This window comes from Martes martes (genome assembly GCF_963455335.1).
Source record: "Martes martes genome assembly, chromosome: 15".
Taxonomy (NCBI): Eukaryota; Metazoa; Chordata; class Mammalia; order Carnivora; family Mustelidae; genus Martes; species Martes martes.
This window is the reverse complement of record NC_137903.1, coordinates 44,353,711-44,368,860: the sequence shown is the minus strand read 5'-3', so window position 1 is coordinate 44,368,860 and position 15,150 is coordinate 44,353,711.

Here is a 15,150-nt window from a genome sequence, read left to right as displayed (position 1 = left end):
TGAATGAATGAATGGCTTTGTAAGGGAGGCCAGGGGCACGAATGAGAGCTTTTTGCATTGCAGCTTCTGAGAAGCTGTCCATGGGAGAGATGATAGATGTTTGGAAGAGAGATCCCAGCGCCCTGTGCAGACCCCCAGGCAGGCAGCCTTTATGGCAGCTGATGGAAGAGAAGTACCCACCCCCCCCCTTCGCTTGAGGTCAAGTCGAGAGATGTCCCGCATTTACAACTCCTCATTCGACCCTCAGGGGTGCATAATTTTGGCAGAAGCATTTCTTGGTTTTAAAAGGTACTTCACCCCCTTTACAACCTGTGTAATTGCTGTTGGAATGCTTTGCCCCAGTAGTGTCTTAATTAGGTCGGATTTTATACCAGGGGCTTTCACTTAATCCTCTTGCATCTGGAATCTAAGGTCCCCTAATCTTGGCATTGCCAGGAAACATTCACATTTTCTAGATGTTGGACACGCCGACCCAGAGCCTGCTTTTGTACTCTTCCAAGGAGTGGGGGGGTGCAGACGGGGTCCAGGAGAGCTAGGTGAAAGACGTAGGTGCTGAGAGACTCATCTAAATTCTTCTAAAAAGAAAATCCCATTTCTAAGTTACTCTGCTCCAAGCACTGCTTGGATATTGCTTGGATAATTGTAGGATCCAAGGCTTTTCGCGCTTAGTTAAATTATATACTTTTGCACTCCGTGCATTAAAAAAAAAGCCACCTTTTTATTATCTGCCTTTAACCAAGCAGAACATGCCCCTAGAGTTACATCTTTCCTCTCCCCACCATGCCACCCACTAATGAGAAGTGAGCCATTTGCCAAGAAAACAAACACAATATAAAAATCACACAAATACATAATCCCCAACCCAGAAGGAAAAGAACAGCTGCCAGTTGGCAGTTTAATATTTATCCAGGAGAGAAGGTCCCCCAACAGGCTGTAATTCCTCCGTGGGAAGGGGGAGGCTGGGGGAGGTCAGTGATGAAAATCACCTGCACAGGGCTGGTCTAAATAGGGACACGGTGGAAATCAATTCAGCGAGCTCAGTTTTGCTATCCCGTGTTCCGGGTGCAGTCAGGAGGCACCCAAGGAGGCCATCAATCTGTCATGTGAAAGGGGAGACGTGGGGGGAGGAAGGAGGTAATTGGACTTGAGCTTCATTCGGGACTCTTCCTCCAGTGGGAAGTGTAGCTGGAGAGATACGGAGCAGAGCCATCCCCAAGGTAAGGTAAATTGGGGCTTGTGCCCTGACCTTGGGGAGCAGTGTGGTGAGAAATGAAAATCTGCTCTGGCCATAACATTTCAGATAAGCTTCTTTGCCAACTCCGGGTCCGATCCTGGGTTGGGATAAAATTTCCCTCTTCCCGCCTGCAAAATGCACTTCTCGTGGCCTCAGTTGACTCGGGGCTCACGCTGATTTATATATAACTTGCACCTAATTCCTTAATCAAATGCTCTCGGGGCGAATAGAAACTCCGTTATTAGAAATTGTGCAATGCATGAAAGCTAGTCAATCTTCCGTTTTATTGATAAATTGGAATTTTAAAACAACTATGCCTGTCGATACGATAGCTCTTTCTAAGAAAGAGGCAGTTAACAGAGCCGTGTAAATCAGAAGTGTCCCGAAACTGTGGTTGGGGAGACATGATAGGGCAAAATGTCTGCCAATAAAGTGGAGTATTACAGCAAATTACCCAGTTTATACATGCAGGCAAAGCTTCGTTTCTCATGCCATGTTTGAGAGCCAATAAAGCTTGCAAATGCGATGGGAGCCACTATTTCTGCCTCTGTGCAGCTGTTTATCAGCAGCTTTTTAACACATTTTCACATATTAATGAGGTGGCATAGCGGTTCCAGAATTAGAACAGTGGGATGTATCATTGTCTGCCTTATCTGAAGATATGCCTGCTGTCAGCGGCGTTACCGGGTGTGCACAATGGAAATGGAGTGTTGGTGGGTGCTGCACGTGCACACGTCCCCACACCCCAAACCCCTCATCTCTGACTCTGCCCGGAGAGACGCAGGCGCCGCGATGGGCTGTGTTGCTGCATTAAGCAACTTTGTCTCTCTTGCTTCGTGACGGATGTATCCGTACGGCTGGAAGATTCTTCTCTGCCTCCCCATTTGCTAAAATAGACCCCGGACGGTCTATTCAGGAGGTGCTCCATAAGTGTGGAATGGATGAACGAGTAAGTGGCTTCGTGGATGGATGAAAGTGTGTGTTCCGCAAGTGTACTTCAAGAAAGGAAAGAAAAGAAATGTCCCCACAGTGACCACCCTCTACAGGCACAGTCTGTCACTGTGGCTTCCAGAAGCAGCAAAGGTAGAGGGCCCGGCTGGCCTTGAATTTGCATACAAATGGCCAAGCCACAAATGAGATCTTTGAAAGCTGTCAGGGACCTAAGGAGCATTTAAGGCAGAGATTCCCAGAAACGGGGCTACAGGTGTGGCCAGAGCATTGCGAAGTCTTCACCAACCTTCCGTGAAATGGGAAAAACAGCGCAAAGGAGTGCGTTTTCAGAGAACTCCGTGCATTTTCTGTTAGATTTCTGAGATTGAGTCCTTCTACGTCATTTGACATTGAAATGCCATTTCTTTTATAAAGTTATGGTAACAGACAATAGTATTAAAAAAATATATATCTTTACTTGCCCAAACAAAAAGTTCCTGAGTCCCTCACTTTTTTTTTTTTTTTTTTTTGGTTGAGGGGAGGGGAACTAGAATTGCTCTGTGAAATCCCAAAGTCTGGAACCATTGGTTTAACTCATCTCTATCCCTTTGAAAAAAAAAATGCACTGAAATCACCTAGCGGCCTTAAGGGAGACACTGGACTACTTAAAATATTGGCTCATTTCAGCAAATGATAAGACAAGTCAAGTACTAGAGTACTTCTCTTTCTCTCTCTCTCGCTCCCTCTCGTCTCTTTGGAGCAGGGATCCAGGCTGGGTCCCATGGATCTTGTAGAAATGCCATCACTAAGCTATAGGAGATTTCTTAAATCCGGGTCACTCACCATAACAGAGGAACATAGAGGCCGGTGTACTAATGTCTAATGCATTCTTTTCTGCTGTAGACGTAGCCACTGCTTTATCTTTCCATGGGTCGGATATGCTCCCCCACTGTGCAAATGCAGAGCCCCAATCTGACTGTGCGGACTCTAGTTGCTGTGAACTGTGGGAAAAGAAAGCTTTGCACAGACACCTTCACTGTCAATGTCTCCCTTTTTCGAATTCCCACAGCTCTCACCATCTACGCTGGACAGTCTATCCCTAGGTTTTTATGCTGTCGTCTGTTCTGTGTTTTTTATTCTTATCTCTCCTAAAGACTAGGAACCACACAACTTCAGTCCTGTTGTTAACTGAGAAACTTCTCCCCCCCCCCCCCCTTTTCTGAAAACACAATCTCCTCTGGGGGCTGTTGGCCGCTCATGGTTCTCCACATGATGGAGAGATGTGAGTTTCTGTTGACCCGGTTTCCAGCCCCGGCTCTGTGACTGATGGATGACACTGGACGAGTGAGGGCTGAATCTCATAGACCCCAGATCCACGTCGCTAAGAGGGAATGACAGGACTGACCTGCTTCGCTGAGAGAAGTGTCATATGCATTAACTGCCTAATGATGCTAATGCTCTTTGAGAATATAAATGTGAAACATTATCATTATGGTTAATGCTAGTCTTCAGTTTTTAAATTTTTTTTTCCTCAAAGGGGAGACGCAGAAAGATTATTTAAAGAAATAGTGAATAGAAGGCTACAGTTTGTGCTTAATTCATGACTGACTTTGATCAGAACGGCATAAGCAGTGGGAATGCCGTCTTGCAGTCCGGAAGGTAATTATTTCTACTTCGGGGCATGAAGTCTTCTCTTTCTCTTCCTCCCATCAGGGAAAAAAAGAAAGAGAGAAAAAGCTAGGAAAGCTAATGCTCTTAAAAAAACAAGACGATTTCTCTATGTCAGGCCTGGAAATTGTGTTTGCTTAAAGCTCCTGCTACAAAAGAGGCCCAGCTGAGTGGACAAGGGACTGGCACGGAGCGGGGCTCCGCCTCTGCCATCTTGCCGTGAAAGGAGCCGGAAGCAGGAGAGGCTACAACGATTTTGTTTTTTTAAAGCCCCTTTCGCTTCTAAGAATTTTGAGAGTGAAAGGAGATCCAGTAATCCCATCCAGTTGTCCTTTCCACCTGTGACAGACACTTGTGGTTCCAGGTTATATGGGCTTCGTCTTGCTGTTGTTAAGAAATGACCACAAACTTGGTGGTTCAAACCAACAACAAATGGATTTACAGTTCTGGAGGCCAGAAGCCTGGTAAGTGTTAGGGAACTAAAATCAAGGTGTTAACAGGGTCGGTTCCTTCTGGAGGTTCTAGGGAGACTCTGTTCCTTGCCTCTTCCAGCTTCTGGGGCTGCCTGCATTCCTTGGCTTATGGCCACTTCCCTCCAGCCTCAGCTGTCATTATTGTATGACCTTCCCCTTTTCTCTAGCAGGTCTCTCTCTCTCTCTGTCTCTTCCTTCCAAGAAGTCTTTGATTACAATGGCCTCACCTGGATAATTTTGAATAATCTCCCATCTCAAGATCCCAGCCAAGAAAGTGGCAAGTGTAAGGGTCCTGAGGTAGAGTGTGTTTGGTGTGTAACAGTCAAGAAGCCAGTATGATTGGGGGGGGTGAGTGCAAGGGGAGGGGGCAGTAGGAAAAGAGCTCAGAGAAGGGGGCAAGGGCAGGTCATGTAGCATGTCTTTGACCTCTACTCCAAATAAGAGGGAAACTCCAGATGTTTTGAGCAGAGGAGTGACTGACATGATATGACCTCCATTTTCCAAGGATTACTCTGGTTGCTGGGTGAAGACTAGACTCCAGGTGGGAGACAGGATGCTCTTGCCACCATCCAGGTAAGAAATCATGGTGGTAGGACCAAGGTGTTAGCTGTGGAGATGGTTGTGGGAAGTGGTAGAATTCTGGATATATTTTCAGGGTCAAGCTGTTAGAATTTGCTAATGGGTTGGCTATAGGGTGTGAGAGAAACAGAGCAGTAAAACCTAGGTTTTGGGGTCTAACAGCAGGAAGATGAGGAAGACCACAGGAAGAGCAGGTGTGGGGAAAAGATCAGAGTTTGGTTTGGACATATTAGGCCTGAGATGTGTGTAGGAATTACAAGTGGGGATGTGCCAAGTCCATGCAGCTGGATTTGCTAGTCCCAAGTTCAAGAGAGAAGTAGGTGAAGGTCTTCAGAGAATAAATACTCAACCTAGAATGTCTGCTTATTTGTCAAAGGACACAGATCATGTCCCTTAATATGACATTTAAGGTCTTCTACGTCCTGGTTTCAGCTTCATCTCTCATTGAGCTTCTCCTACAATCAATGCTTCAATCACTGATATTCTCCAAACCCTATGCCTTTCATGCTTCAGAGTCCCCACTCGTGTTGTTCCCTTGATCTGGAATGTGCTTCCCTCCCTTGTCTACAAAATCCTGTTAATCCTGATCGCTTCTTCTGTGCTGTCGTTGAAGTCCATCATGCCCTCCTCCGTGTTATCCAGTAGACTGTGTGTTCTCTGCCTACTTACACCTGGCTGTTTGCATTTAAGTCTATATCCCCTCTAGATTTTAAGTTCCTTGATGGTAGAGAAGGACCATGGCTCATTGATCCTTATATCACTAAGATGTCTCCAAGATGGAGGTGTAGACATGGCAGGTTTCAAAATTCTGAAAACCAGAATTCTCAATCAGTCCCTCTTCACCACTACTGGTTTTGAGGCAGATCTGCATGGAGGACATGGCCAGAGGGTAGCACACTGTTGATAACTACAGGCATTGGCCAAAACCCCCATGAGGAACTCATGGCCAGGGGGAGCTAGCTTCACCACATATGAGTCACAGTGTCTTCTTTGCCTCCTGTAGAGCTCAAAAACTCGACTAAAATCTAGCTTCCTAGGTTCCTTTCTCTGAGGCCCACCTCCAAGTCTTGACTACTCTCTGTGAAGGTAGAGGGACAGGACAACTGAATCTAACAGAGCGAAGGTCTAGGGAAATATGGCCTAGAGCAGAGCTGTCCTAAATCATGCCCCTGAGAGAGTTGGGAGAAGGGAGTTGGTAGGAAGCTGGAGGCCTAACAGGATAAGAGGATACAATCTGGAAATAAAATCAGGGACTAAATAAGGAGGAGAGAAAACAGGTCAAGGATGCAAGAGCATCTAACTTCTTGTTCATTGCCCAGGACATCCCACTCTATGATGACACGGTGGTGTCTGGAGCTGTGCCTGGGGACTGAGCTGCTGTGGGGAGAGCCCTGTCCCACCACCAGGTGGAACCTGCCCTTGCATCTAACCCTGATCCCCCGCCCCCCACCCCCCACCCCAGGCCCGCCCCAGCAGGTGCTGAAAAAATTTTCATCGGCTCTGCTGAATTGGATAAATCCTCAGGAACACACACATGTTCCCAATGGAAAGACAGGTTACTCTGTCAACAGCAGCAAGTGACAGAAAAATCTAAGAGTCTTTCCCTGGGATCCTAATAGAAGATACAGTATAACGGAGCAGGTAGGAGTGAAGGCTCTGGAACTCTGCGATCTTGGATAAGTTAACCTTCTGGGGCCTCAGTTTCCTTATCCATAAATGGGAGTAATAATATTTCTCACATCATAGAATTTTTTTGCATTACATTTAATACTTCTAAATACTTACAACATTGCTGGGCATGTAGGTGATGTTGGATACTTTCTAGCTCTTTTATGAAGGTGAGTCAGTTACAGAATGGCCGAGAGTAGCTACGTCAGAGAACCTCTCTAGGTCTTTGTTGGAAAAGGTTTGAAATTTCCAAGGAAGAAAGATGAAGACTTTCTCCCATTGTCAGTGTCTTTTACCTGACTATTTCTCACCACCACGTGGCCCATTTCTTGGCCGCGTGAATGACCCTTCTCATCCGGAGGGACCATCTTACTGGAGTTGGTTATGGGGCTGTTATCTGGGCAGCTGCTTTTTGGCATGACCCCAAGTGAAATGTTTGAGCTGGCTCTTTCCTCGGGCTCTGAAGTCACCTAGCTAATGTGAACTTTGATAGTCCTGGGAGGCTCAGCTAGAATCTGTGGCTCGTGTCGCCCCGAGCAGGTAGTCTAGGACCAAGGGCACAGGGGCTGGCAGCCATGGTTGCTAGGAGGTTTGCAAGGTCCCGAAACGTTCCCGTCAGTTGGTGTGTGTGGCCTCTCCGGGTGGGACAAAGGGCTTTGCTCGGAAGCTCTGAAGCAGTATTTTCCTCCCTGCTTTTCTGGCTTTCATTGTTCAGGATTTCATTTTTGTCTGGGTGGTTTGAGGGTCTCTTGCTCTGTAGCATTCTGCTCTTCCTCCGTCCTGTTAACACTTGTCTGGCCAGTGGGAACTCTGACCTGGGAGCCCTACGTGCCTTTCTGATGGTGTCCTTTTAATTCTTTCATTTGCCTTTTTAAACCACATCCCCCCACCCCCATTTCTGAGAAGATCATTCGTTGTACGAGGTAGCTGGAAGGGGCAGAGGGACTATTAGGTAAATAAAGATTTTTGTCTTGATACCTGATTAATTCAACCTCCCCTCTCCCCATATTCCAGTGTCAATAACTCCTGCCACTTTCTGAATTCCAAGAGGGGATTTACTTTTGGAATCAGAAAAAAAAAAATGCTTAACGCCTTCTCCTTTTTTTGAACCCGATTTAGGTGGATCAATTATAATCTTTTATTCCCATGATATGTATTACATAAGATTATTCATTCAAATATTGACTTAGTGTGTGTTGGGGACGAGGCTGGTTCGATCATTGAAGGGGAATATAAGATCTATATTTCCATCGCTATTCCTACACATATAACACAGATTCTAATCTAATAGGGAAGACACAATACAGGCTGACATGGGAGATCAGAGTGAAGAACACACCGGGAAATGGTGTCCTAGGACCTCAGGACTTTTGCTCAGTTTGAAATAAAGAAACCTTTTCCTTCTCCCGGGGTGGAAAGAATTCTGATGTCATTGATGTATGAAGACTCTTATCTCCTTCCTAGTGTACTCATTCAGAGTGGGGAGCCCAGATTTAAACCTGTCCCATGGCATCATTGGTCATGGTCCATGAGCCCTTTGGGGTGTACTCTGCGGCTGCCTGTGGGGTCCCATGCCTTCTTCTCAGACAGGTCGTTCAGTATGAGGCAGACGGAGAGTCCACTCCTCCTGCTCCTGCTGTGTGCCCTTGAGTGAGTTACTCAGCTTTCGTGAACCCCAGTTTCATTGTATGCAAAGTAGAGAGTGCAGTACCTTCCTCATGATAGAAAAATTAAAATGAGACACCTGTATCCTACATGGGACATAGAAAATAAGCAGTTAATGTAAATTCTCTCTGTTCTTATATCAAGATTTTCTTTTTCTTCTTCTTCTTTTTTTTTTTGGTTCTCTTTTCTCTTTTAGTCGGGGTGAATGTCAATTAGTTTTTCCAGGTTCGAGGCACATCTGAGATTAATATCAGCCAGAACTTGAACATGGTTGCCAAATTGTAAGCTCCTTATGCTGACACGTGGACCACATGAAGGGACTTTTCTCAGTGCTAGGTGATGCTAATTGCCATCTGATCTGAAGCCAGAGTTGCTTTCCTTTGTTTAATAATTTATATCTTCTCTGAGAACACTGAGCTAAAGTTTAAAATTACAGAAGGGGATGATTTATCTAAATGCCAACAAAGCTAAACTGCAGTAAAATCACCCCAACCCCCCTCTGTGGGCTGCCACTCACTCACCACCCGAAACACCAGGTGGCATTTGAGGGAGTGCACGTGCAAGTCAGTAAGAGAGTTGAGCTCCTGAGATGTTCGGTGTCGGTCAAGGCTCACTCTGTGGGAGTCACCAGCTCATGCTGGTGCAGAAGCCTGGCAGGGCTCGAGGAAACGAGTACAGGACAACACCATGGTCCATGACCTGTGAGTTCCCGCCCTGTCATTTCCATTTATTCTCATATCAAGCGTTTACTGAGTACCTACTACGTAGTGAGTCCTCTGCTGGGCATCCTCATGAGGCTGGAGATTGGTACTCTCCCCCTGCTCATAGTCAGGGTGCAGGATGTCTACACAGGTGGCCAATGATCCCTTTCCTCCCGCTCTCCATCCATGCTCCAAAGTAGCGACAGCACAACCACCTCCTCCAGTGTCTTCTGTGTGGCATTTTGGTAGAGTGGGAGTTGAGGACAGTGAGCGAATCAGATTGGAAGGACATGAAAAAGCATTTAAAGCAATTGCAATGTGCCAGGTCTGGTACTGGGCACCACCTACATACATGTTTCGGAGTGTCCCTTCCTCCTCAGATCGAGAAACCCAGTTTCACTCCACAAACATGCATTAGTTAACAAAGGGCTGCTGCTCTTGGGCTGTGTTCGACCTTTGTGGAAAACTTGGCACTGTAAACTGAGCTTGACCACTCAGGTGTTTGACCTCTTCATTTGACTAAGACTGTGACAGCTGTTCCTGGGGCATCACCAGTTCCAGCACAGTGAAAATGACCTCATCTTTGCATGTTCTGTTCCCTCTCTCTGGAAGACTGTTCCCCAACATCCTCATGGCTGGCATCCTTCCTTCCTTGGCTGACTGCAAGGATCTCCCCGCTGAGGCAGGTCTCCCCTGGGCACTCCTGTTACACTGGGCACCCCTGCTCCCTGAATGCTTGCCATTCAGTTTTTCTCCAGAGCACAGGTCCACATCTAAGACGACACGGTTCACCTATTTATTTTGTGTGTTCTTTCGTCTTCCCCATGAAAGGCCAGCTTCACAAGGCCTAGGGTCTAGTGACATCTGCCCCCTGCTGTAGTCTCAGGACCCAAAAAGGCAGCTGGCCCAGAGCACATGATCAAGAATTGTCTGTTGAATGAGTTAACCTTGATGCTATTAGGAAGCCATGACTCTGTGCTGCCGGAGGGTGGAGGGAGGTCTTCCCTCCCGTGGCGGGATTGGGGAATGGACCATTCATTCACGGATGCATTCATTCCCTAGGTATTTACTGTGTCCAGCATGGTGCTGGGTTTTGGGGCAGCAGATAGAGTGAGACGTGGTTTCTGCTTCCAGAGAATTCAGTCCACTGAGGGAAAAGGACACATAAATAATATGAACAGTAATGGCCGTGATAGCTCACCCCTCAGGGAGCGCGCTGTGCGCCCGCTGCCCTCGTAAGCACGTTCATGTACACAGTAGTAACTCTTCAAACTCTTTAACAAAATGAGGGATTGCTCTTTGGCTCAATGCACAGATGAGGAAACAGAGGCACGAAGAGACTGGGAGCACAGTGTGGGGAGTGTTCTGAGACGTGAGTGGGGCGTGACAGCAGGTCCCATGGTAAGTGGGTATTCCTGGCGTGGGGAGGGGCAGCTTTGAGAGACCTGGGCGTCCTCCCTGCTCTGCTGCCTGTCTCCACTGACCTGCTCTTTTGGTTACCGGACACCTCAACCCTCCCGCGCTCCCATTCCTGCTGCTTCGAACCTGGTCTCCCCTGAGCTCAGCAAATGTTCTCATCCTGACCCTGGTGACTGCCAGCCCTTTGGATCCTGAGTCCGAGGCCCCTCCAGGGCTCTAAAGCCGGCACGATGGCTCAGCTGAGATGTCCCAGGTCCCCACGCTGTGCTCGCAAAAGTTGTGACCTTAGACTCATGTGACACTTAGACACATACCTGCATTGGGTCCCGGTATCCCCTGTGAGAGGGGAGAGACCGTGACCAGCCCACATTCCACGACTGCTCACTTTGCAGGGACCCGCAGAGGTCTGCCCTCACCGAAAGGGTCTGCTGGGAGTTTTCAAAATGAGAAAAGTTTAACACCTTCCGCCTCCTCACCTTGTCTGCTTTGCCCTCACTCTCTTCTGGGTCTTGGGCGACCACCCTTTGTGCTTCAGAACTCTGGGAGGTCACTTGTCTTCCTCACCTAATGATGTGTTATAGAAAACAAGCTCCCATTACTTGCAAAAGTGTGACAGGAACATGAATATTAATAACTCCCATGGGTTTCCTACAAACATCCATCACCACGGCTTAGAAGGCTTGTTCTGACTCGCCTGGCATGGGGGTAACTGTGCAGCAGAACAATGATAAAGCATTCATGAACCCAGCTTAGGCAGAGTTCTTTCTGGGACTTTGAACTCCAGCGCTCCTGCGGGGCTCAGGGGTGGAATGCGGTCTCCTCCACCTGGGTTCTGGCATGGAGATGTTTGACTTCCATCAGGGACAGTAGCCGGCAGATGTGCCAGGATCCAGGGGAGCCGGAGCGGGGGTCTTTTCTTTATCAGAAAGAAAGTTCTCCTTGTCGACAGCATCTTGGTGAGCAGGTGCATTTGATCTCATTTGAACCGGGTCAGGTTGGAGTGATGCTAAAGTCTGCAGCTGGAGAGCTGGCCTGGCACAGATTCATAGAACTGTAGAACTCAGAGACCATCATTTTGGGTAAACTGAGGCCATGCAAACAAGAATAAAGGCAGCAGCAGGACCAGGAGTAGAAAATCTGGAGGTGACCATTTCCCTTGGAGAATCCTAGGACTTGTCACTGTCACCTGTGACACAAGGGTGACACAAGGGTGTCAATAAATTACACCCTTGTCATTTATTCCAAGTTTCCACTGAAATCTTTACATGGCTTCTCAGCGAAAGTCCTTTTCTCTGGGAAATATCCAATTACAGGGCATTTTCTGCTCCATGGGTCTTTGGATCCCTCTTGAGGATCTCCCGGCACTGACCTGGGCTGTAACAGAGCTCGTGAGATTCCCGTCTCAGGCAGTCTTATTTTTGGAAGAAGTGGTCCCAGGATCTGGAGGGAATTTCTGACAGGATTGTGGAATGGCTACAGTATCAGGACATTGGGGTCCCTGAGGTCGAGAAACACGATGGCTCCATTTCTTGAGTTCTGTTGCCCCGGAAACCCCATGTGGTCTTTCGGGATTGAGCTCCTGGTTTGATGGCTGTTCGAGAACATTGCAGCCTGGGTCCCCTAGCTGAAAATCCACTGTTAGAATGTATTAGAATGTGTATTGTGTGTGCCCTTTTAAAAAAATGTAGGACTTAAAAAATCATATCTCTAACTCACAAAAATAAAATAAAAAAATCTTTGGGCTTTCTCAGGAAAACTATCTTCTTAGGTAATTTCGATGTGATCAAGGCAGCATCTGTTTTGCTGACCTTTAGGTCATTCATCAAATCTATGGTATTAATGAAAATGCTCATTTTCTTGGGCAGAAGCATGCAAATTCTCTCTGCTATACAATTAACAGTGATGGGGAAATCTGCCATTTCTTCTAGCTGTCAGATTTTCCTATAGTTGGAATTTCAACCTCTTGCGTCAGATGAGACCATACACATGAGTCATCGAAACGTTCATGGCTTTAGACTTCACCGCAGGAGGCCATCCCCCCCTGCAGAGTTCTGACCTGGGTTACACTGGGGCATAGCCATTTCTGCCTACCCTTGTTTACTTGGGACACAGCTTGGTATCATGGTGGAAGGAGTGAAAGAGTTGGAACCAAAAGATCTATAACGTGAATCCTAGCCCTGAAATTTGCTAGCTGCGTGATTCTCTTTCCTGAGCCTGAGTTTTCCCATCTGTAAAAGGAAAATGTAGTAACAATGGCTCTGTACCTTATAGAATTATCCTGAGGATAATAGGAAACCTTTGCATTGCTAAAGGGTTGTTGTTTTGTTGGATAGTGCGTAGAAATTGAGTTAGTCAAAATTTTTCTCAGGATATCCAAGAACATTCTTTGAACCACCCATAAAATTGTTACAGGGTATAAGCAATCAAAGCTGATTATATGGGAAGGGTACTTTTCTGGTCAAAAGGGGGAAAAATTGCCAGAGCGATCATAGCAGATAATGTTGGCTCTGTTCTCTCATCACTCCTTTCTCCTTCGTGAAAGAACCCTGATTTTGTTTACACATACACCCTCCTTCATCATAACCACATGTTTCTAGGGAGGTGGGCTTTCAGAAGAAGCAGAGATTGCTTGGTCTCAGCTAGTGGTTTCCAAAATGTAATGTGGACCAGAATCTCCTGGAGGGCTTTTTGAAACACCAGTCACTGGGCTCTGCTCCCAGAATTTCTGATTTCGAAGGTCTGGATGGGGTCAGAGAATTTGCATCCCGTGATGCTCTACTGCTGGACTGAAGACCAGGCTCTGAGACCTACTGTCGAAGTCAGTCGTGGTGGTCCCATTCTCCATGCCAGTCACTGGTCAGGTATGGGTGCATGACTCAGTGCTAACCAATGAGATGTGAGTCGTTGGCTGGGATCTTATGGGAGAGGTGTCTCCACTCCTCCAATGTAACCGAGGGAAGAGCTGGCTTCCTTTTTACCTCTGGACTGTGTTTCCAGATGGAGCACGGCGTACCACTGCAGAGATAGGGAACTATGAAGGAAGCAACCCTAAGGACAAAGGGGACATCCTGAGAATGACTAAACAAGAAAGATAAAGAGCATCCAAGTCCTTAATAATGTCATTGGGTTGCCAAAAATCACTGGAGCTGTACATCTCTTATTTGCTGAGACACTTTGAGTTGGAGTTCTCTGTTACTTTCAGTCAAAGGGAACTTAATGGATAAAGTGACAATGTTACAGTTTCTCTCCCCTCATAGGGACATCAGGGTAGGTTATGTGACAAGAGTGCTGAACCTTATTTGAGGTGATGGGCGATACCTGGTGCTAACGACTGTAGTCAGCCAAAAGCCACGTACCTATGTCAAGGTCTAATGGGAGGAGAGTCAGGAAGGGAACGATTTTAGGGAGGGGTGGAGGCTGTGGGAGCAAAGGCTCACAAGCTGGGAGATGCAACCATATTGGAGTAGGTTAGGAGCACAGGATGGATGGAGGGTGTGCTGGGTACCTTAAGAGCCCCAAACTCTTAAGGACTTTGTGGTCTGAGCAGGCCATGTTGGGTGGGAAGAGGAGCCCAGGGTTGGAAAGAACAGCTGAAGAGAGGCGGGCTGGATGGATCAGAACTGGAACACAGAAAATCAAAACATGGTGAGGGGCCTTCAGCGCTTGTGTGAGGAACGAGATATTATGTCCCCAAATGATACATTCTTTTCTGCCGTTTTCACACTGGTAACATTTTTGTCCATTAAAAGACAATGTGGCGTCCTGAAGTGGCCTTTATCCAGAGGCGTGTATGCGATCTGAGGCGGCCAGTGATTTCACAAGAGTTATTAAGAATTCTCCTCTCCTCAGTCTCTAGGACTTGTAAATGTGTCCCTCTGTCACCAGAAGGCTTGATCTGAATCCTTCTGGTGTTTGTCCCATTTCCTTCCTCTTATTCTTCTGGGTGTGTTCAGTCGGCCTGTACTTGCCAACCCTTCCCCGGAAGCATTACCCACCGTGGGGCCGCCCTGCCCCTCTGCCCACCGCCAGGCCCAGGTTGCGGGGGGGGGGGGGATCCCCGTTCTCAGCATTGGTGATGAGGGAACGAAAAGACGAGAGGCTCTTCTCAGGATGGTCAGGCTAGGATGGCCCCGTCCAACAGGGCACAACGCAAGCCACGAATGTAATTCTAGGATGCCTAGTAATGCCATTAAAAACAGTAAAGTGGAAAAGGGGTAATTAGTTTTAATAATATATTTTATTTATCCCAGTAGTTCTCAACCAGGGAAGATTTTTCCCTCCAGGGGGCATTTACGAATATCTAGCAATGTCACTTGACAATGTCATCAGGCAGTTTTGGGTTGTCACACCTGGAGGGCTGCTGATGGCCTCTAGTGGGCAGAAGCCCAGGATGCAGCTAAGCCTTCCCTGAGGCACAGGGCAGTCCCCTGCAACAAAAGATGATGTGACCCCAAATGTTATTACTGCCGAGGTTGAGAAACCCTGATTTAACCGGATATACCCAAAATGTTTCATTTCACTCTATCACCAAATCCAAAAAAAAAAAAATCATGAATCTGATATTTTGCGTATTTTAAAGTTCTAAGTTCTAAGATCTAGTGTGCAATTTAGGCTTATAACACATCTCCATTCAGGGCAGTCATGTTTCTTTTATTTATTTTTTTCTTTTAAAGATTTTATTTATTTATTTGAGAGAAAGCACGAGCAGGGAGGAGGGTTAGAGGCAGAGGGAGAAGCAGGTTCCCCGATGAGCAGGGAGCCCGATGTGGGACTCAATCCCAGGACCCTGGGATCATGGCCTGAGCCGAAGGCA